We start from the raw sequence: 25,661 nt of genomic DNA on the forward strand, positions 1-25,661 counted from the left end.
TAACTAAGAATTCAGAGTTGAACAGGTGAAGGAAGAAGGGATCAGTCGACAGATATTTTTTTGTAAGTGCAACAAGCTTTTAAAAAAGTGATAGCAGGAGGAGTGGGCATTTCTCTGTCCCCTCTCAAGTTATAATGGATAATGCCAACGGCTTCCCATGAAAAGAAAGATGGTAATAATTAGACCATAGCTAAACTCCTTCTTATGGGTAAACTTAATCCAGAAAGATAAATTTCATCGTGTTTCAACAAACATACAAATAAAGCGCTAAATTTGGTAGTATTATCTTTATTTTAAAACACATTTCTGATGAAAACTACAGTTTTAGTTATTTATTGAAAATACCAGGCCAAATGTTTACCTTTTGAATGCTTATTATTTCTGTGTTACCTATTGCCATAGTTTTCAGTTAATGCACTAATACTTTTCCTTATATAAAAGTAGCAAGATGTATGTCTGTGTGTAGCGAAGCATATCTCGCTACACACAGACTCGCTGGACCGATATGGGACTCCTTTACTGAGAAACTTTAAATAGCTTCAAGGAAGGTTATAATTACTTTGGAGGAGGATAACTTTACCCACCAAAAATAGGAAAATGAAAGGTCGACTTACCCTGTATCTTCCTTTCGTCAAGTCCCCCTGGATGCCTCTAAAGGCGTGACCCATAGTATTAGATAAAGCGCCAGAAAATATATATGAGATGATAAGAGACAAGCTGCGCAACTAATCCAAATTTATTTGTTACATTGCATGAAGATTATTTTTTTACTTGTATAAAATGTAATATATCTTAATGTGAATCTTTCCACGGATCTTTAGGGATCAGACAATTATAGACAAATTATGAAAAACAAAATTACCCCTTGTGTAGATTAAAATTATTGGCGAAATAAAGTTTGAAACTTTATACAATCAAATCAAGATTATTTCACCCACAAATGGCAGATCGATACAATACACTTTTTTTGGCCGGGGCAGTTTTTATTCAGCTAATTTTTCCCTTCCTACCTGGCATCCTGGAATACTAAAATTTTAGGACAAAAAGTAAGGTGTAGATAAGGGTTAAACATCACTTTCGCATTGAACCTTGTATATTATATATTTGTAAAAAGATGTTAGTTCTAGAAATTATTACTTATGCGGAAACTGACCCTTTCCTATACCCTTAACCAACACTTTTAAAGTTTTTTTTGCTATAAAGTTTTTGACAATTAAAAAACTTCGACCCTCTCCAGTTTTGGGGAAACTATGACACACCATATTTAGGGTTTGTTGAGAATATTGTAACCATTATGGGAAAACAGTGGCGTGCACAGGGTTTTCCCATGGCAAAGCGCGACCAACCCCCCCCCCCCCCTTCTGATTTTTAATATCAAATCGAGGGGGGTGTAATATAGACAACAAGAGGTGTGTTTTTTAGTGGGGTGGATTTGATACATCCTCCAAGTTGCCTAACCCCCTGCATAATGAACATACTTAAAAGTCAAACAAGCGTCTTTGAATTTGTAAATTAATGTGTGAGGGGTTGATACACCCCTCTAAACATCCCTCCATATAGTGAATAGGCTCCACCTCTTGCCATATATGTACAGCCAGAAACAGTATTAATCTTAACCTAACTCTATATCTTTCTTCATGGATAAATCTAGATGGGTTTTTAATCATGCACAATCAATCATTTGTTGGCTTGAAAACTCTTGAATAATAATAATTTGGTTGTACTAACCATTAGTGAATAAACGTTTAATCTTCAGAAGGGATAATTATGTTTATTGTAATTAAAAGTGTACAAAAACTTATTATCCATTTTCTTATCCCTTAAAATCCCTGGATAGATCTTATAATTTCTCATCTCCTAATTTTGAAAAGGGTAAAGATACATCTAAAAGTTACTTTTATGTATACAAACATAAAAATAATCCATATATTAATTATACCTCAACTTAGTGTAAAGGTTTTCCTATGATAGCATTAATTGTAACTCAAAAAAAAATAACTTTAGAAATAGGAAAATAATTATTAACATAAGAAAAAAAACATCCCTTTTATTTGCATAACCTATGCCTGGTAGTTCTATCTGTGCTTTAATGAAAAAACATATTTCTTCCAATACCGTTCTATTGATGTATTTCGTATGACATAGCAATGTTATACATGAACTGTAATAAAATTACCTGAAGAAAAAAAGGGACTCAAACCCAACAACTTTTCAAGTAATTTTAGCGGGAAGGTATGAACGACAGTTGAGTAATCAGGCAAATTAGCGTTTTTGTCGTCGCCTAATTTTCCCAAGATGAAAAGCTTGAGTTTTTTTCAGGGATAAAGGATAGGTCAAGGATAAATAAATTAATGCTTTTAACCTCAGTAAGTATAGATTATATCAAAGTATGCTTTATTTGACTTTGTAAAAAGAGTTATTTAAAAAATAGTTATATATTCACATTATCCTTTATTCCTGAGTTATTTTTTTGGTTGTAATGCCGCGTAATTGACGGTTTAATTCTTGGAGACAAGTCAAAAGATGGCCGCCATGCCAAGAAGCCCGCGTAATTATCCGCCTCGCAATTGTGTTTAATTTAATTCCCCACACTCACTGTGATTGTGAAATTTTCTTATGGTGGGTCTATTTGTTACTTGACATCTCTAAAACGACATTTTGAATTTTGATAGATTTAAAAAGTTACAATCTCGAGTTAATATTTCAGCACGACTTACCTAACCAAAAAAATATCATTTAATATTTAAGAATGGTTCAAGACCACTTATTCTAGGTAATAAATATTAAGAAAAAGTGACGTCACAGTCTTTTTATTTACATTTTCATTGTTGTTATTTCAATTGAATTCAATAAACAGAATGTTTTTCTCAAGGCTATTTTATGGCAGGTTGGACTTTTCACCACTTAGGCATATACAATTCAGAGTAGATTTAAACTTTAAAGTTATATATGGCTATAAATTTTGATGGATTGGACAGTACGGAAAAAGTTGACATCATCTTTCCCTTTCTTGACAGTTTACTTCAAAGTGACTAGCAAACATTTATAATAAAACACATGCATGCTTTTAACATATTTGGCCACATCTTCAAGAATTTAAGTATCATTACAAACAATAGAAATACTATATCAAGATTACGCTTCTGACCCGATTTTTCATCAAATCTTAAAGGAACATTATTAGCAGACGATAGTATTGTTTACTTTTGACTCAAGCTGAGGTGGATTCTTTTTTAAAAATAGACTCGCTACTTGATGGTGAGGCAAAATTATTTTTGTGAAAAATCATCCAAAAGCTTATTGAAGAACTACAAAAATGAAACAAAATCATATGTTAATAACCATTTTATAATTTTATTTAATTTTTGTAGATTTTAATGCGGTTTTTGAGGAATTTTTTTTAGAATCCACCTCTGTTTGAAGCTTTCTCATTTGTGACGAAATTTTTGAGCAAGTAAGTTTGATTCAGTAAAGCTTTGTACTAAGAAATGATATTTTTTACAGCTGACTTTTATCTATGTATGAAATGAAAAAAAAACATGCGTTTGTAATGAAATGTGTACACAATTTCAACCAATGAGATTTAATTTAGGTTCTGATGGGATTCTCCTATTGGCTCAATCAGACATTACCTCTCTTGTCTTACTGCCTTTATTTTACAAACGGACAAATTAATTTACTAAAATTTTAAATTTACCTGTTGCAATTTTGTTAAATTGCTCTATTATAAAACCACACATAACCTTTAGCGACAATTAATTAATTAATTAAACTAGGACAACAAATAATATCCATAATTAGCACAGCAAAGTAAAACAATCTGATATTATACATAGATCTTTCACCAGGTTTTTATGTTTTCTAATAAAGTATTACAACCAGCGGGATAAAACAACGATTTTCCCCTTGCACCCCCTTTTCCCCATCCCCTTCGCTACTACTAGGTGAACGAACTGACTGGGGAAAAAGGAACCTAAAATGACAACAATTTTTCCCCTGTTGTTGATATAGATTGAGTATATCGGTAAACCAAAAGGCAAGTGCAAAGAATCTAGCTGCATTGATACTATGTGTAAAAAAAAATTGAAGACCAACAGACTGTTTGCTAGATGCAAAGCAATTTTAAGTTACAGAGTCGTTTCTCTACTAAAAAGATAGTATGCATATTAAATTGCTGGTGACATATTTTTTAACCAACTGTTCCATCTTTATTAATTTAACCCTCCTTTATTATCACCTTGAATAATAATATTTCCAGTATGGCTTTGAAACCGTTTAATATCCGCTGGATTAGAACCGGTTCAAGGCCGTACTGAAAAATAATGTATTTTAGTCTATTATATACAGTTTTCTACGAATGTTGAAATGTATAATCATAATATTATATTACAACCAGTTTTGTTAGCCCGTGCCTTCGGCATCCCGGGGTGAGCAAAACTGGTTTTAATCCTAATAATTGTCATTTTTATAGCCGCGGAAAGCTGTTTACAATAAGATTTGATAAATAACTATTACAGTTTTAGGCCTTCCAGTAAAAATAATTGAGTATAGTCCCTTTCGTGGCAACGTACCTTAACCCTTAACAGTCGGGCCCCTTGCCGCACCTTAATCAGTCGGGGGGCGTTCAACGCCCCCCCCCCCTTATTATCTCAGTTCCTATTAGAGCTAGAGGGCTAAAAAATTTTGTGCATGTCCCCTGTGTTATGATAAATTTCCGACCTTTTATAAGTCTAAGTCAATTTCCGCTTCCTTCACCCTTTTATTTAACAACCTTTGTTTTTAGGTCCTTTTTTACTTAAAAATTTCAAACGGCTGTAATTTTTTTATTTTTGAAGCTAGAAGAACAATTTTTTGCCGAAAATGTTTACTTTCATGTAAATTTTACATTTGAAATATCAAACATAAATTTCAGCGGCCGCAGCTGTTCTTGGCAGCTGCCAGCCGCCGCAGTCGGCGGTCGGCGGAAAAACGGCGGCGGATCTTTATGAAATTTTAATACATTATCTAGACATGTAAGAAAAGCTTAAGTTTAAAATTTGAAGTCTCTAAGTCAAAAATTGCGGCCACAGGAGCCTTTTAAAGATTTCTGGAGACCTGGAGGATCAGGACCTGCAGGATCATACCTGGAACCTGAAATTGACTTGAACACCTGTATTTAAGATGAGGATGTACTACTAAAGGATATTTTAGTAATTTGGTAAGATACAATGCTTTGTTTAAGTCAAAAAAATATTTTTGCTCTTTACCTGGATGACCCTGCCAGGTTTGCTGGCATCCTGTGCCCGCCAGGATGGAGATTTTCAAAAAATTCCAACTCTCAGTTATGTATCATACCCATACTTAAAAAGTCAAGCAGTTTGGGCTCTTTATCTTTCACACACAGAAAATGAGATAGAAAAAACCGGATGGGGGGGCGTTCAACGCCCCCCCCCCCCCCCCCGACCGTTAAGGGTTAAAAGGGACGATTCTTCGTATTTTTCATAGTAGCTTTTCTCCTATTTCTAGCCCCTGCGGGGCAAATTGCCTAACCCTGTGGGGCAATCACCTAACCCAATATAACCTAAAATAACCTATAAAGGACATTTAAAAATACGACGAATCGCCCCTTACGGGGCGTAGCCACGAAAGGGAATATTCCTAATTTTTATTAAGCTTAAGGGTAAAGTGAGATAAAACTAAAAACACAAGATACCATACAAATTACCCAATTATCTTCCAGATGTCCTTAAACTAGATTGACTGACAAACCGACCCAGTAGGTTATATTTTAGCCACGCTACCAAAAATTACTGGAAACTCTAGCATAACGTTACCATTCTTTTACCTTGATTCGACGAATTCTCTTTTAATTATCATATTAACAATTTCTCATGCAATTAAGGTCTGTACGTCAAACGATACAGAGTTAAATCAGCAGCATTAGCGAAATGGTAGAGTGTCAGCTTGTCGTCAGGGAGATTTGGGTTCGTGTCCGTACAACTCTGCGTCATATTAAAGACGTTATGAATTGTAACTACTAATGCAATGCCCTTCAAATGACAGTATTAGCTTGAGTAGGAGGGATGCTTTAGCCAATAAACAGGCATGACTCATTGCCATGCAAAGTTAGGACTTCTAGAAAAGGTCGTGTAAACAAAGGGTTGGTTGTCTGTTTAGTAGTACTTAACTTATTATCCGTGGGTAGTCTTAACTAACAAATTTAGGATTTTGCTGTGTTTTGCTTCTGTGCATGTTATCATCTTTGTTATTATAACAATTTCTCATGCAATTAAAACAATTTGACAATAATTAGCCCGGCTCCAATTCATTTAGTTTTAATAACCTTCATTATGAAATGTGACAATTAATTTGCAGGGAACATGATTATTATTTTTTTGGCAAGTGTAATAATTCATGCAATAATATGCAAAGGGAATTTGCTAGAAATCAAAGGAAAGTTATGCAAAATCATACAAAAACTTACATGTCCATGAGTAGCGAAGATAAACTATATTTTAGGAGCAAAAGTTGTATGTACAGTAGAAATAGATTATTTTTAGATACAATATTATTAACTAGCGGCTAAGCCCCTAGAGGCCTCTAGGGGCATTTGAGAAGAGAGGAGTTGAATTCCAACGGCCAATTTTTAAGTTTTAAAAAGAAAAAGGTAAAAAGTGCGATTTTTTTTGTTGCGTTCAAGCCTCTACGAATTTTTTTCTCGATTTTTTTGTGATCTCTCTATGGAGGGTGGTGGTACCCTCCCCCAAAATAGTTATAAACCTTCCCTGTTAAGGAGAACCCGATCGGTTCAGCGGTTAGCGAGATCCTTTGGTACAAACATTCAGACAAACACATAGACACATAGACAAACATCCTGTTACTTTATTATAAGGATACAATTTTGGTATACGCAAATAAAAGATTTTTTACATGTAGGTACTATATCACAAGATATCTGTAACCATAAACGTCCAAGGGGTAAGTTGGGGTAAAAGGGTGTTTACCCCCCCCCCCCTCCCCTTAACTCTTCATTTTACCCTCTTCAAACCCTTGAAACCCTCATTTTACCCCCCCCCCCTCCCCAACAAAAAGAAGCTCGGACCTCCCAGTCTTTAACAGATTTTCGACCTTTGTTAATTTGCCTATGAATACATCCTTGTGTGTAAAGCAATTGTGTATGTAATTAAATTTAATAAAGAGATCCAAGACAATTCGATAATTAGCACAAAACAAGATTAATAATTTTCAAAGTATCGAAACACACAAAGTTATGATTTTAGGTATGTTAAATATATGGATATAGAATATACGCGGATATTATGTTAGGGGGTGGGGTAATTGGATTGATGGGGGAAATTCGTTATTTTAGCCAGCTACAAGTTTCACTGTATTATAGTACATGATAATATGGTGTAAGATCTAAGTAGCAATATATCCATTAATAATTTGGGCTCAGATGAATTTGAACATTCAGAATTTCTGTTAGTTTTGAGGTATCCACACAGATTTCAATTGTGTAGTGGAATAAAAATATTGGCCCCCACTAATTTTAAAAGATTTTTTCCTATTTCGTGAGAGGTATTTCTTTCTTTGGGCGATTTCTTTCAGGGTGGTAAAGGTTACCTTAAAACATAAAAATAACTTCCCTAGACCTATACATTAAAATCTTCACTGTAGAAGGAGAGTCAAAAAGGTCCAGCGGTTAAAGAGATCTTAGCAGACAGACATCTTGTAGAAACGTGTAGTTTGAGTAAAAGAAAGCAACAAAAATTAATGTAAATTATATCACCTAATCAAGGTATTCATTTTTATCATTAGAGGGAAGATTAGTCTTATGTAGCAAGGAGAAAAGGAGACATTGTTATGTCAGGGACAAGGGATCAGGAATCTGACAAACAATGCTAAGAAAACCTAACAACATTCTTCCTCCCTGTCCCCTTCTTTCCCACTTTCCGATAGTTACAGAACGAAACAAGTTTTTTTTGCCAATATTAGGCCACAGAAATATCCAGCAATTTCAATCAAATAGGATTAATTTACTGAATCATGGCCCCCTGTTGTACTACATATTATAGTAATGAGCAAATTTTACACATTTGTTGGCTCATTCAAAAATTACTTTTATTATATTTGCCTTAAATCCTGATACAAATAGTGAACCATATTGTTAACAAAACTGGATAATCAGAGTCACCCTCTGCAACAGCAAGCTTCTTTTTAGCAAAATATTGAATTTGGTGTAGAATTATAAAATTATCATGTGTTTAAGCGTCTGTATATTCATTATTGAAATAATCAAGATAAAAAATTTTAAACAAGGACAGTTATGTTAACAAGTCGATCAGCTTATTTAACCCAAAATCACGTTTGGAAGTTTTTTTTATTTATAAAAGGTGTATGTTTGTGTACCGGTCTGGATGTGTGTGTGTGTATTTTGCAACAACCAGTTTTCTCTTTGTGTGTGTAAATAACATTTTCAGAGATTTACATGATTTGCAGATAAACGTACAGACAGACACAAAATACAGATTATATTTACCTCTGTATATATTTAAATTCAATTTATTCGACTTGAATGATCAGTTCTAAAAATTTGAGCAGTCTTAGATAAAGCTACAGGCAGGTTTTAATCTATTTAGGAAAAGGAATATAGCTATTTTCTACAAATAAAATAGCCCTAAAAAATGTCACCCCACACCACACAAAATATACATAATTAATTTTTTTATCGACGATGCTTAGCCCATTTCCCTAGATATTTTGAGGCAGGGGAAGAGGAGTGGGAGGAAAGGCTCTATAATGAGAAAAGTAGGTTGTAGGATTGCTATTTAAACTAGAAAACTTAGGTAGTATGAAGGGAACACCGATAATCAGCCTCGACACAATGAATTATCATAAAGTAGAGAAAACTAAAACATTAATGGTGTCCATCCAGTTGAGCAAAGTTTTCCAAATTCGCATCAAGACACAAAAAAAGCTAATAAAAATGAGGGGTTAGTAAAAGGTCGTGCAATCAAATGCGGTTATAATTAAGGAAAAACTAAAAAAAGGAGCATTAAGAAAATATTTTCTTAAATATTTCTCAAAAGACAAGAAATCTTATAGGATAGGATTATTTACTGGACCCTAGTTATAATAAATATAAAATTACCCATTCTCTAGATTATGATTATTGGTTAAAAAGTTTTGACACTTTTCACTGCCTGTTTGTTCTTACCAATCAGTGAATGAGAGAAGGTGGTGATAAACAGTGTCCAGGGAAGTCCAAGCTTTTTTTTGAGGGGGGTAAATTAATGGGTTCCAAAGGCTTGAAAGTGGCAATCCAATAAATTTTCTTTTTAATTTTAAGGGATAAAATGAGGGGTTTCAAAGTTTAAACACCTCTTAACCTTCACCCTTTGACGTCTATCCCCATATCTGCCTGAAATCTACAAATTGAATACCGAATAACTACGGTTAAATAGTTGTACCTATTTTGGAAAAAGCTAGAAATAAGTATACCTAAATAATTTTATGTTTCATAATTATCATAATTAGGTAGTAAAAATAATATGATGATTTTTATATCATAATATTTGGCAAGATAAATATGTATCTATTAATCTATATCCAAAAAGGCCTAAAGAAACTTGATGATTTTAACTTAATTTTGTTTGTTTTAATTATTATAAAAAGTGTTAATTTATGTGTGAAAGAGAGGAGGTGCTAATTATAAAATGTATTATTTTATATAAAACTTTCTAAATAAAACAAGAGTAAAATAAAGCGCAGCATATACAAGATGTGATTTTTTTAAATCGATTAATTGATAGAAAACCGTAAATTGAAGATTCTTCTAGGTATAAGGCATAATCTTTCTAGCGTAGCAACTCAATACCAACTAAATTAAAGTCTCTAATACAATTAAAGTAGAAATCTTTCCTGTATGGCAAAACCAATTAATAACCGCTGGATTAGAACCAGTTCTCAGCAATCTGAAAAGTCAGGAAAAGCATCGTTTTAGAGACAATTTTCCACGAATATAAAAATTCAGAGAAAGACTAAACTACATAACTTTTGTGTCACTTTTGAGGAAGACGATTATGACGTCATAAAAAAGGAAAAGAAAAAGGGAAGGGGGAAGAAAATCTCTTCAAAAGAGATGGGAGAAAAGGTTATCGTCTTCCTCAAAAGTGACACAAAAGTTATATAGTTTAGTCTTTCTTTCTGTTCATATCCAAGGAAAACTCTCTCTAAAAGGATGCGATAAATATCTTTTTTCAATAAATTTTTTTTTTCCGACAAATTTGATATCGCTGCTTAATTTTTAACATTTGGTTTGCTCCTTTTCTGATTTGATAAATCTCGTGTTACCAACTTACCATCCTTGTTTTTAACCAATATACAATAAACGTTTTGGGATAATAGAAAATTCAAAACATCAAGAGTCTTTTTTGTATTTAAAATTTTTAAATAATAATGAAAAAAAATAAATAAAAAATGACTAAATAACTAACTAATTAATGAATATTTACAAAAAAAACAAAACGAAAAAAAACATTAACGCTAAAATAGGTAAACAATAATGGTCCTGTGCTTTCAAAACATTTGATCAAGAATTATTTAGTCCATTAATCAAATAAGCTAATGATTGTTTTAAGCATTTTTTAATGTCATGTGTATGATGGCAATGAAGTAGAAAAATTAACTCGACAATGCATAGCTTTGGTGGGGTAAAATAGGGCAATAAAGCATTTTATATTTTTATAAAAACAAGGATGACAACATCCATAAAAGCGAAGCTCTGAAACGGTAGGACAAACGGACATTAACACTTGTATAGTGTCAGAACTGAATAATCAGGATATAAATTATTATTATGTTTATAAACATACTTACATATTTAGGACTTGATTATAGAGTTGCTTCACATATAACATTATACTTTGTTGTCCCAGGAATCAATATACCAAAAATCAGATCAATCGGATGATTAGATCACATAAAAATGTGTTGTTAAAAAAGTAAAAAAACATGTTTAAAATGGACGTACGGAAATTTCGGTAATGATTATAGAGTTGCTACGCTTTCTAAATCGTACCTAACTACTAAAGGAATCACCATGCAAAATTTGAAATCGATAGGACAGTTCTAGCATGCCTAAATTAACGAAAAAAGCTATCCGTTACGGACGGAAGGACAGACGAACCAACCCTAATTATAGAAAAGCTTCGCTTTTAAAAAGTTCAGGGGTAGATTTTTGAATTTTTTTTTTGTAGATTTAAATAGAACTTTTTTGATTTGTAGTTTTTTTAAAACTAGTAGCTACGCCTCTAGAGGCCTCTAGGGAAACATTAATGGGGGGTGGGGGCGATTTAAAAAAATAGTTAAAAACCTTCCTTGTACCTATAAGAAGCTTCACTGTTAAGGAGAACCATATCAGTTCAGCGGTTAGCGAGATCCTTCGTTACAGACAAAAAAAAGCTTACTACTTTATATATAATAGGATAGCCCATAGCACCAATGACCAAGAAAGCCTTTAACCAATTTTAGTAAAAACAGCAAAATATATCTATCCTATCCATGTTGACGTCCTTGTTTTTTTATGAATGTTATTTTTTATCAATGTCTTAATTTTTTGGGTTGACCAATAATTGGTCTAAATGATAGGGGTTGATTTTAGGTAAATAAATAACAAGGTTTATAACATGCATTGCGGCGCAGTAACGACATAACCTTTAGTCCTTTAGCTCTTATCACAAAACTTAAATGGTGGACTAAAATTTACAATATTGACAATGATTTAGTTAGGGATATACAGCAATTGGTGAATGAATTAAATGGAGATTTATTAATGCTGAAAGTAAATGTAAAAAAAGTCATCAAATGCAGCTGCAGCCGATCCTGCCGTTTTGCATCCGCAGAAACCAAAATCTTTTTAAGAAACTATTATTAAGAAAATATGTTTATTGCCTATCTTAGGTTAAAACATTCGAACAGGGATGAGCCCAAACTGGGTCTAAAAACATGTATTTTTTCTTGAAATTTAATTAACTTGGAAGGTTCAATGGTTTATTAATTTAAATGTATGGATGGAAGCACCAATAAATTTGATGGAAATGAGTCCATCAGAAACCTTTAGTTAAAGAATCCTTTGCGCCCAGCTTTACCATTACTAAAATTATCATTAGGGTAAATGAAAATTATTATAGCTATTAGTACTTGTTTCTACAAGGCGTGAGGCCCTGTCCAAATATTTTATATTTTTCATTTATCCATTAATTATTCATGCTAATGTTTTCAAACAAAAATAGTTTACTTATGAAACAAATAAACGTGTATTTATATTAGTCAAAAATTACCTTATTTTAAGATGGCAATAATTTTTTATATATATTTTTAACAAAAAAACGCTTCAAGAATACTCAACCCGTTTCCTGGAGAACTTGTATCTGTAGGATTATACCTGGAAACTGAATTAACCTTGAAAACTTATACCATTAAATGATACCCCTTGGGATAATAGCTTATTGGTGTATGATTTTCAGAGAAGCTTTACTGAATACATGTGATAGTTTAGGCTTTTCTTTTGTATAATTTATTTTAAGGCTTTGGGCGCAGCAACTGAAATATCTAAAGACATTAGGCAATATTGATTTGAAAAATTCGAATTTAAATTATAACAAGGATGACAACTACCAAGACAGTAAATGAATCAGAAAAAAGAAAATATAAATCAACTTCAATAGATGTAAGGACTTTCTAATAAAATCATTGAGTTGCAATTTAAATGTTCACTACTATTATAAAATCGTTATACAAAGTTTGAATTACTCTTAAAAATCAAATATGACTAAATCGAATTTTAGAGATATCCGTTACGGACGAACAGACTTAACCTAAAGGTAGATAATCTTTGCTACTAAAAGTGACCACCTAAACACAAACCATCAAAAATCATTTTCTCAAATCAAAAATTTTAATGTTATTGGTTAGCCTGGGGCAAAATTTGAAATCTTACTATAACTTAAAATTTTTAATTGGACCTGATTGCCTATAATTAGTTTGATTAATTATACTGGAGTAATTAATTAGTGCATGTTATTAGGGAAGCTAATTTAGCTGCCTACTATTATTACAACCGACAGACCATGTTATTGCTAGCATGAAATCAAGGGAATAAAGGGATGGGCCAAGGTAAGGTAAATTTATCCTTCACAAATTATTAGTTGGACAGAGAAGAAATTTATCTATAATTGACCTCTAAGTGAATTATTGGTGTAGTTATTTTTTAGCATATAGGTGAGGGGAGAAAAAAATTCTGACGTCATAAAAATGAGGGATGAGGAGAGGAGGAGTGTGAAAGAAAACCCCTAAAAAATAGAAGGATAATCCCTCATTTTTATGACGTCACATGCTGATTTTTTGAGCGACTTTTTCCCCTTACCCATATAGTTTTTAAATTTAGATTTTTAAAACTATAATTCAAGAACAACAACAAAAAACCATTTCACGTGATTTCAATTGGTCTCTTTGTCCCTGCTAATTATTTCTAATCCTCAGAGGGAGGGGCAATTTAGGTAGTCATTCAAATTTTTCATAAATATTGGCAAGATCCTCATAGCTTAAAGAGGACTTCAAAGAAAAAAGACTTTTTGAGAAAACGTATTTGCGATGCTTGTCTTAGGTTAATCTTGAAAATCTTGACCTCATGCGGGATGTAATTGTTAAAATCGAGGAAGGGGGTAGTAGAGATGTCTTAAAAACTTTAAAATGGATTATACCAAAAATTCTAAATGATTTTGTTTTAATTTTACAATAGTTACTTCATACAAGTTTGCTTTATATTCATTTTTGAATTTTAAACCATAAAATGAGCTGATATTTTTAAAGTTTCGACCGTTTATGTTTTTGCTTTCGATTGATAATAAAACATATTTTTTAAACTTATAAAAAAGCCCTCGCATTTTCAACCATACCTTTTAATTGTTTTTTCTTTCTTAATTTAATAAAAATAAGAACACATAAAATATCAGTAGCGAAGATTTTAAACAAATAAGTTAAGACAGTAAAAAAATATTGAAAAGCCTTTTGATATACTTTATAAAAATTCATCCACAGTTGTAGGTGTTTAGTTACATTTTAGGTGCATTAATGACAAACAGACCAACACAAAAGACTTTTAGCAAAGCTATCCTCCTAAAAAGCCTAATGAATGTAAAAAAACCATATGTATAAAGAATTTATTGTTTTAACTTAATGAAAGATAATAGTTATTTAATGACAACAAGTTTTGTTTTGTGTTTCAAATGGACCCGTATTAACCAGGAACTTGCGGTATAGCTAACAACAAACAGTATGCTATTATACAGCACAAGAACAATCTATAATACAAAGTAGCTTGATGTCTGTCCGTCCGTCCGTCTGTCTGTCCGTCTGAAGCTTATGTTCTCGGTAACCACTGAACAGATCGGATTCTACTCTTCAGGGTATATACCTATTGGTCCTGCGGTGGTTTTAAGCTATTTTCTTGGGGGGTGGGACACCCCCAACCCCCCCCCCCAAAAAAACAAAAAAATCCCCCCCTCATTTTTTTTTTTTTTTTTTTTTTTTTTTTTTTTGCAGAAGATTTCCTTGGTCCTTTGTTCAAAAATATTCCAGCATTTATTTTGAATGAAAGAATAGCAACATTCTCTCACTAAAAACAATAAATATTAATTTTTTACGAATTTCGCCTTAATTTTTTTTATCACCTCTTGGGGCAAAGCCCCTAGAGGCTAGGGGCGAAGCCGCTAGTTGATTATAATTTAGAGAAAAAAAACAGTCATTGATCATCTCTACTGCAAGCTTGTGCGTATAGATTATATTGAATATTTCAAACATCAAAGCTGCATAGTAGACAGACGGACAGCTATAACTGAGTTATAGAGCAGCTACACTACTAACAGTATATATATAAATATATATATTTTATATTTTGTTCTAATAGTTGTATTTATTACTATAAAATTAATTGTTTCTGGCATGAAATCCTGCCTTAAATTTTTGTTTTATTTATGGAGTAAATGAGTTTTACCATATGAAATTTGTTATTTATATTTAGTTGCTAATTATTTATAAGTTCTCATATTATTATTGGCTGTGCCTTATCGAGGGCCTCTATATTCGAAGGGGGAAGGCAGGGGTCAGAAAAAAGCCTAGAACTACCCAAAAACAAAAATATAATAGCCTTAACCTATCCTGACCCATATGAAGCTTCCCTGAAATGGAGAGCCTAATCGTTAAGATTGTTAGCAATATTTTACGAAAAAAACAAAAAACTTACTACTTTATATAAAAGGATAGAAAGATTATAGATATAACTGTAGAAAATTTACCTGAAATAAAAAAGACCTGAGGTGAATTCTTAAAAAAAACTTGCCTCACTAAAATCAGTTTGCCTCACTAAAATTTTCGTGAGGCAAAATTATCCCTTCTAAATTTTTAGCGAGCCTCACTGATTTTAGTAAGGCAAATTTTTTTTAAGAATTCACCCCAGGATTCAGTTTACCTTATATTTGGCACAGCTGTATTCACCAAGAAAATAAAAAAAATTAACGCCTTGCGACTTTCCTACAAAATTTATTAGCATAAAGTTTCTGCAGAGTTGCATGGATAGGATATTTGAAAATAAATCAATCTCCCCCGTCTTTATTATTGAAAAGAATTATTCCTTTAGTATTTCAATATTTTTAGTAAAAAGTTTCGACACTGGTACATTAAAGTAAGAGTATAAATATATTTCTTAATCAAACCTTAAACCAAGAAATTTTGCAAACCAATGTCAGAATGAGCTTAGAATATTATTAAGGTAGTCCATTGTCCCCTTTTCTCTCTTTTTCAGGAAGGTGAGGATATTGTACTGTAAATTATACTGATAAATGAGTCCTCTAAACACTTTGGTAAAATCCTCTTAGAATTTTTTTTTCAATTTTGAAAATTTGAGCCCTCCCCGACAACGAACAACTCTGGCCGCAGCGCTCGGCTCCCTATCCTAAAACCTAACCTATCCAAAACTAAAATAGTTGTTCGTTGTCGGGGGGGGGGGGGGGGGGAAGTACTCAAATTTTCAAAAAGAGGATAACGCCAAAACTTTTATTAAATCTTAATTAAATGGTTCTAGTATGGCCCAATTTTTTCGTCAATAGTTTGGATATACAGAATGGGTAATTTTTAATATCTTAATAGGGGATTCATATGAATTTATCGTCCATTATCTTATCCCTTGAGATCCCTGGATTTTTTTCAGAATATTTGGCTTGTCAATACTATAGAAGTTTATTTGATTATAATAGCTACCCAATACAAAACCAATCGGAAGTGGTTAACTGAGTCTGAGAGAGGGAGAGAGAGAGAGAGAGAGAGAGAGAGAGAGAGAGAGAGAGAGAGGGGGGGGTAGGGAAAGAGAAAGAGAGAGATTGTGAGAGAGAGCTAAATTGAAAATTGGTTTGAATCAAATAGTGAAAATTGATAGGAAGATAGGTAGATAGAATACAAATAATACGATAGAGAGACGGATAGATAAATAAACCTATAGATATGTAGATAAATGCATCATACAAAAGAGTGGGAAAAAAAACTAATTTTATATAAAACTATTACAATTTACATTAATAATATAATGAGATGTTAAAAACCTGAATAGAAATGGGAAAAATAAAATAAATATAATAAAAAATTATAAAAAATTATTAATATAGTTGGGTAAATGGAAAATAGTTATTCTGTTATAAACTAACAATTATTCAAATTTCTCTTCTGAAGAAGAACAATCATGATTATATTTATCGCAGCTAACAATATTATTAGAACATTTTTTCTAATGATTTATACATAGCTCAATTTCTTTTCAGCAGGTCAAAATTTAAATTTATTAATCAAAACTATCTGGCGTATGGACCCTTTATAATGTTTTATATGCTAAAACTTTTCTGATACGGAGAGGCATGGGGTATGTTGAAATAGATTTTTATTAATCCATATAGGAATGAAATATTTGACTGATAATTGGTCCTCAAAGTTTTAAAGATACATTATCTCATTCGTTGGCGTAATAAGTTTAGGGACTATTATTAATCTTGGTTTAGATGTACAAACAAACAGTGTCCAAACTTTTCCACCAATTATATTGATCTACATGAGGGATTTGTTTTTCTTAATTTATGCTAGACATCAATTTATTGTCCCCTATTCTGTATCGTTTAATTTTTTCTATAGAAACTCCAAAGGTATGGATGGGGACCTGAATAGTAGTGAAATTTTTATAGCCAATGGTTTTTTTCTTTTCTTTAACTTCTATCGAAATGAGATATGATACCTAGTTTGCAAATGTCTATTTAGGAAATACAAAAAACTTTATCTGCCCAACCAAGATATGACATAAAATTTTCCCTCAGTTGCTCAGCAGTGGTAATCTAAAATTAAGCAAAGATGTAAAACATCATCTCCGCATATTGAATTTTTTGATATTGTAAAAAGCGATCAATAGATTATCACTATGGTAAACACTGTTTCTAAAGTTGACATTCATTTATAATGTTCAAAAAAAATAAAACATTTTCTATCCCTTGCTGGACTATATTTTTTCGAGGGATTTATCTAAGGGATCTTCTAGCAATTATTTAACCTAAACGAACATACATAGGCACTAAAATTGTTTGTTTTTCTCCAAATGCCTATTTCTATTTACTTTATATTTATTATAAAATTTAAAAAATTTTGCCATTAGCTAATTTGGCTTAATGTCAAATTTTTCTAGTTGTGCAACTTTTACGGAACTGCTGGTGCACCAAGCAAAGTATCCTAATTATAATGTAATAGAATTTCTGGTTTATATTTAATGTAATCACAAAAGTTTATTCAATGAATGCTGGTTTATTGTCAGGACAAAAGGAATGGGAAGTTGCATAAAAAAAACAAGGATTAAATATTTATCTTATGATATTATTATAGAGATGCTATGCTTCCTAGATAATTCCTTGTTGTAACAGGAATCTTCGTGCAAGTTTTTAAAAATCAGAAAGTCAACCATCTAATCTAATAGGCGTATATTAAGGGTACCAACTCCAGGACGGAGTGTCTACACCCCTCCCCCCATCCCCCATGAAATATTCCAAAGAGTGGATTGAAGTAAAAAATGTATAGTCGTTAAAGAGATTATAACTAACTTACGGATTAATATCCTCCATTTTAACATTTTCTTTTGAATATATTTATAAACATATCAACCAATCCTTTTTACCCTTATTTTATCATTGAATTAATATAAATAGCACCTTTCTGGACGGGGGAATTATTAAGTGAGGTAAATGGGAGGAGCTATTCTCAAAATGTGGTAAAGTTACATTTATTTATTATTAGAGTGCCTTCGCCACTAGCGGTTTTCTGCCCTAGATAATTTATACAAATAATTGTTGGGATAAAATATTAGGACAGCCATTTCAGAAGTCTTTGATATCTGCTTGTATTGCAAAAAGTAATTTTCACTTATAGTCACAATTAGTTGATTAAAATAATTACAATAGACAAAAATAATTAACAATTAATCATGATTGAAATGGATATCAAGACTTTCTTGATCGGTATAGATTTGCTATACTTTCTAAATTGTACATAACTGTTACAGGAATCATCATGCAAAGTTTGAAATAGATAGGACAATTTTAACATGTCTAAAGTAACGATAAGAGCAATCCGTTCAGGATCTCCAGACCTTACTTCGCTTCGCTATTATAAAATATATTATAAAAGTAACTTTTTAGATGCAACTTTTATTGTAATCTAGTCAACACTCGCATAATTTATTCCTTTTTTTACAACAAATACAAACTTCTTTATGATTTTAGTATATTTATTATTAGTTTTGAAATATTTGTTTTACTTCTATGGAGCATTGTTGTGCTTGTTATTACAATTCTGTAATCAAACAAAGAGTTATACAAAGCCGGGGACATGGACTGGTCTCCTGAGGAAAAATAAAGCATGTAATTTATAAGAAAATTTGGATTTAGTATCCATAGATGAAAAAAAAAGTAGCTTTTCTCTTTCATATATATATTAGCCGGTTTTTGGCTATTCATATTAAAAATTTAGTTTCTAGTTGTACGAAATTATTAAAGATGATTCTTGGTTGATATCTTTTAATATTTTGGGCTTCGCTACTTATGGAAATTGATGTAGAATATACGTAGATAGTATGAAAAGGGAAAAATTGACGTTAATTTAGGTTGCTATTTTCCCTGTCATTCATTGGCCAATTCGTCAATCCAGTAGAATGGTCGAGAGGAGGGGTAGGGGGAGAACGTTATTTTAGCCCGCTACAAAGAACACTTTATGAGAAAACATGATAATCTGGTGTCATATCCAAGTAATAATAAATCCATTCCTATGGATGTTGTCGTCATCCTTGTTTTATACAACTTTTCCCTCTCCTTGAAAATAAATATATAAATATCGTGATTGTCTCTACTTTCAAAATTATTTTGATGTGGTAATTCGGACTCTTTGTACCAATTCCGAAACTTGTACTGCAATTATTTGGAAAAATTTGGAGAAAAGTAAAGACATTTTTAAAAGTAGCCGAAGTTACTCTATTACTAACTTTATCCGTCTGTCCTTAGTAGGTAAGTATAACTATACGCCTACTAGTAAAGATAGGTTACTGCATTTACTAATAGCTAACCATTAATTATATAATTCTAATATACACAGTTTTATTTTTATGATTTTCATTTTATTTTTTGAGGAAAATTGTCTATTATACGATAAATATGTTTATACAGTATGGAACAAAACCTATTTCAATCCAGCAGAAATTATTTGGAGTCAGATCCATACTGAAAAGAACTTTATGACATTTGGTTTAATCTTTCTAAAATAAAAATATATATTTAATACTATTGTAGTTACTGTACATATTTTGAAATTCATTCTTAAAAATCCCTAATTTCTAAACATAAAAAAACTATTATAATTTAGTATGATAATTGCATGTTAAATTTATTTTTATATTTGTTTAAATAACTTTTTATTAATTTTCCCCTACACCATTGTAATATGTAATTAGCTGAAGATTTTGACATTAAAGCAATTTTTGTTTAGTTGTATTAACTTTACTCTTTTTAAATTTTTTGGTTACTTTTTCTTTTAAATATAAAATTAAAAGTGAGATAAGGGTCGACTAAACCCCCCCTCCCTCTGAAGTGCCCCCAAGAGGCCTCTAGGGGGGGGGAGGTGGTGTAGTCGCTAGTACTAGTATTTTTTTTCTTAGAGAATAAGTAAATTAACCCTCCCTCCCACGAGATATAGTATATGAAAAAATGTACTAAACCCTTTTAGAAACCTAAAGTGTTTTATATATTTGAGACTGGAGCTAAAACCGTGGCAGAGTCTTAAATTTCTAACCCTCTGGCTACGAGATGAAATTTTATTAGCAAAGATAGTTTCACTTAACTTTTTATGTACATAAATATTAAGTTTACAAGATATACGGATCCAACAATTAAAATACTTTTTAACAATAGCAAAAACAATAATATTGTTATTATATCTCATTGGATGTGGATATTATGACAGGCGAAATGTTGTCTTCAATTTAGGTTGCTATTTCCCCTGTCATTTATTGTTCTGTTCGTTCAACCAGTAGGAGGGGAGGGAAATGGGTAAAGGAGAAATGGGGGACTTTGTTATAATAGCCGCCTACAAGTTTTACTTTTTAGAGAAAAAAAATAAAAATCATTATATAAAGCGCAGTTTTAAAAAGCTCACTTAATAATATTTTTAAAAGATAAACCTTTAATAACCTCCAATTATTTAATTTAAAAAAACATAAAAAATTACTAGTATCTTACTCTTAAATAATTTGAAGAAAAGGAAATATTACATAGGAATTCATAATTATTCTCCAGTACTATCTTTTAGAAGCTTTTTAAAGTGCCTATAAAAAATGACGTCATTTTGGCCTACCATTGGTCAATTAAAATGTATAGTGGCCTGCCACTGGTAGTTTATTCTGTGTATTGGCCCATAATTGGTCATTTGTATTCTTTGACGACATTTTATCATAGGCACTATAGAGAGCTTCTCTTTTTTAAAGAATTTGCCTCCAATTCATTCAAAGCCATTTGGAGTCTGTCCTAACAGATATACCTGGCAGCTACCGGATCCTGACAGGACAGAGAACTCTAGATCCACAACCCTGGACAGCAGGCACCTTGGGGGCAGCTATAAATGGTTTAAACAAGCATACCTCACTTCATACTTTACCACATTACTGCATTTTGTTTCTGTGTGTGTGTGTGGGTGTAGGTTGTGTGTGTGTGCCCACTCCTTCCTTCCTCTTTTTTGTAGGATTGCAACAAATTTTCGTAAAACTTATATTTTGTTAATGTGTTTTAATAATTTAATGACTGCATACCAACACCTGGGGAGGCTAGAAACAGTAAAAAAAAGCCTAAAACCATATCAACAATTTGAAAATGATATAGTCTCTAACCATTACGCGAATTAAGTTAAGTTTTCCCAAAATTTTCAACTTAATCGGGACAGTAGTCACCGAGATCTTAAAAAACCTTAATACTTTATTTAATAGAAAAGTTTATACTCATAGTTATGAATGTTGTAATCCCTCCTTTTTGTTTTGTTTTCTTAATTGAAACAAATATTTGTTATAACCCTAAATTTTATTTCTTGAATGTTTAACTCCGCCAGCAATAGTTTTCATAGTTTTCCCCCATTAAACTAAACATTTAAACATAACTTTAATTGAAAATATTACGGTAAAAGTTTCTTTCCGCGGGGTTGGATAAATTTCATATGCCCAAATTAAAAAATAATGAATATTTTTCCGTTTTGTTACAGGGTTATTTTTAGGTTTCTTTCTTTGCATGTGCAACAAGGACAATTATGTCAATTAATAGGACAGGAACTATAAGATAAAAATCCTAAAGATATAACAGAACTACAGTTTAATTTTAAAAAGAATGTAAACTAATGTTGAAAAAGAGATAATATTAGTATTGAATTTAATTAAAGAGTGTCTGCATCTGTCCACGGGTCTGTAATGTTGTGTTTGTGTACGAGTATGTGGGATTGAGTATTAATGCTAAAGGAGCAATGAACTTTGTAAACATATACGCAGTCTTACAGCCTTCTGAAAAGCTAGTTAACAAGTTAGTAAGATAAGTACAGCCATTTTAGATATCTTTACACTAAAACATCCTACTACTTTAGAAAAAAAGAATTATTTTAAATTCTATTTTTTGAAATAGAAACTTTTTTCTGACTTCTGTATGAGAAGATATGTTAACTTCCTCAAGAAAAGATTAGGATACAAGTATTCTTGAAAATAATTAGTTGACCATGGCAAAAAAAGTTTTGTTCGTGATTCGTGAAAATGTGGCCGTTCAGGAAGATAATTCATCTGATTCTGAGTTCCAAATAGCTTATATTGATGTTATATTGGATGTATGTTAAAATGTAGGGGGAAAGCATTGGCCAATAAACAGTGGCAGCTCATTATGACTTTCTGGAATGGTTTATGTGTTTCTCAATGTTGGTTGTCTGATGGTTGTTAAAATAAGACTTTGTCCTACCTTACGAAAAAACTTATCCTATCATATTAAGTAGTAAGGTTTTTTTGTATGAAGCTAAAGATTTCGAGAACTTCTGAACCTAATAAGTTCTTCATTCAAGGATAGCTTGATAAAGGATCCAGGATGGTTTTAGGTTATTTTATTTAATTAACATAGATCCTGGTTTGGCTTTAGGCTATTTTGCTACCGTACCTCCTTAATTATAGAGCCGCTATATGATAGGAGCACAGTCACTAGTATTATATACTGTAATATTTTCCTATTAAAACTGTCCCTGTGCCTGTTTATGAACGTTTTACAAGTGTTCTAAAACTAGCTCGGAGCTCAAAGTTTTGTGTGAATTTTTCTTAGTTCATTATAGTTTCTAGATGCTCGTGCAATGTAGCAGAATTTTTCTTAGTTCATTATAGTTTCTAGATGCTCTTGCAATGTAACAGAATTTAACACACAAACAGCAAATCAAAATATTTCTTTAGTTAACTATATTTTCTATGCGGTATTAGTGAAACATATAGCTATAAATGGACCACCGAACCCACACCTCCCTTTTCCTGTATACATTTTTTCGGTGGTTTCCCTCATAGTGCTTTGCTTAGCCGAGCAAAGTAAATACCCCCCCCCCCCTCCTCTTCATTTTTTTTAAAGATTGAAAATAAGGGGGAGGGCATATATTATTAGTTTGTTTGTCTTTCACTTTAGGTAAGATCCTAGCTTTCAAAAAGAATTGGAAAACTTAATTTAGGAGGGTTGTGGGGATCCAAACCTTCTTACAACTGCTTTTGACGTCTTTTTTACAAAAAAATCTTAATGTTTGTCATATTATAGACCATACTGTAGATAAAATATGGGAAATATTTGAAGCTCTTGATAGTGCCTATAAAAATGACGTCTTACAATACAAATAGCCAATGATAGGCCAATACACAGACTAAATTACCAATGACAGACCATTATACATTTAAATTGACCAATGGTAGGCCAGTATGACATCAATTTTTATAGGTACTGTAAAAAGCTTCAAAATTTTTTCACAGTTTTATATGGACTCCCTAATTTCTCAAGAGTTTTCTCCACCGTTTCCTCCTGAGCATAATAATAATCAGTATCTGTTTTGTTTTCCAGAATAGCAATAAACAATTCTGTTTGACCAAATACAATTTAAATCTTTAGGCAACTGTAATTGGAGCATTTAAATTAGATTTTTTTTGCGTATTATTTTCAAATTTTAGCATGAAAAAAAAAATTTTTATAAAAATTTTTTTAATATGTATCATTTCAAAATAATGATTATATTATCTCAAAATTGAAAATCAAATGAAATGTAATAAAAAATTTACTTATTTTTTTAAACATTTAATGAAAAATGCTTTTCTATTTTGAAATATGAAGTAGAAAAAATGTTAAAAGAATTTTCGTTTTCCTTCAATTTTAAATAATTTTTTCTGCTTCTTAAAGCATTGCTGTTATAATCAAGGGTATAATAGTCTAATAAATCTACCAACCAACAGAAAATGACCTATAGTATAGCTTTGCTTTTGTAATAAAAAGAGACTGGATATCCAGTGGATATATGAATTTTGTGAGGTGTGAATAAATGAAATAAATCACGAGGTAATTTAACACAATGTAGAAACCTTGCTAAAGTGTGGCACGCAAAAAGCATAAAATAATAACATAGGCAGATTTCTATTTGAATTTGTCTACTTCTTCATTGACATGTAATTTTAAATTACATTAGAGTACCCAAAGTTTTAATAAAAACTTATCTTATTAATTGGCTCAAAAACTTTGGGTATTTTTATTGCCTTTTGATTGGTTGATTTCAAATTAGTAGTAGTCTAAATTGTAATACAGCTTTAACATAAAGAAAACCTAAGGCAAATTTAATGAATATTAGATAAGTGAATAATTTACTCGTTACTAACGCTAAGAAGCTTTAGTTAAAAAGTGAGAGACGGAAAACAGACATACAGAATAATAAAATAAGTTATAGAATAGTTTCACTCTAAAAATGTAATAATAGGCTAATTCTTATACAATATCATAGGCTATATAGTTAGGTTTCCTGTATAATTTTGAAAGGCTAAGTGTATCGAAAGGAAGCGTTCCTTGAGTCCTTTGTGTCATGCACTAAATGAAAATTTCCATACCCATTAATCCTTATTCTGAAAAAATCAACAACTACAACATTTCCTTCAGAGGTACCTCCCAGAGCGAGACATTCATAGCAAGACGCATTGTTTTTCTCCGTTGTGCCCGTTTTCCTTTGTTGATCAGAGAATGCATGAGATGAATGTTTTGTGCCATTGAAAGTGTGTTTGAATGTTAGAACCCAGCTATAAGTCTGTCCTGCTTGCACAAGACGTAACCAGGTAATGATTTATTACATGCATGTTGAATATAAGGCCAAATCGCAAAGTAATTTCTTTTGCTAATGAAGAGCAGACTATTTCTTTTGTTTTGTTTAATAAAAAGACCAATCATACTTGTGTAACATGTTAATTATGATGTATTATGCTTAAAAATAATATCTTGTATTCGCCTAAACCATTTATGATCTTATTATGCATAATTGATCTGATTACTGCATTTATGTGTGTTATTTTGTCTAATGTATTTTCTAATTTTTAGATGCACAGTTTTCATATTCTAATAAAAGATTTGTAAACTTCTGCATTATCCATCCTCGTCGGACAGCAAGTATTGGGTTTATTGTCTATCAGCAATTTGACTGAAAAGAAAGATCTCGAGTTAATTCGCCATGATACACTAAGGATACCCTAACCCCTAGGATACACTAGCAAATTATTTATAATTTAGCCTATAATCAATAGTACAAAAACATAAGCAATTTTTAAGCCACATATAAAAATAATTTCATTTTGTGAACAAATTTTCATAGATAATTAAGCCCACTTAAACCAATATATCTTCCAAATTACTTTTCACTCATAAATTTTATCAATTATAATAAAATTACTGGAACTTCGCTGAATTATGGAATTGATTCAGCGACTATGTGGCATATGGCAGACAGTGATTAAAGCAATGCAGAAAAAAAAGATACATGGC

Source organism: Acartia tonsa, chromosome 4 (assembly GCF_053477335.1).
Source record: "Acartia tonsa isolate MP-2025a chromosome 4, ASM5347733v1, whole genome shotgun sequence".
Lineage (NCBI taxonomy): Eukaryota > Metazoa > Arthropoda > Copepoda > Calanoida > Acartiidae > Acartia > Acartia tonsa.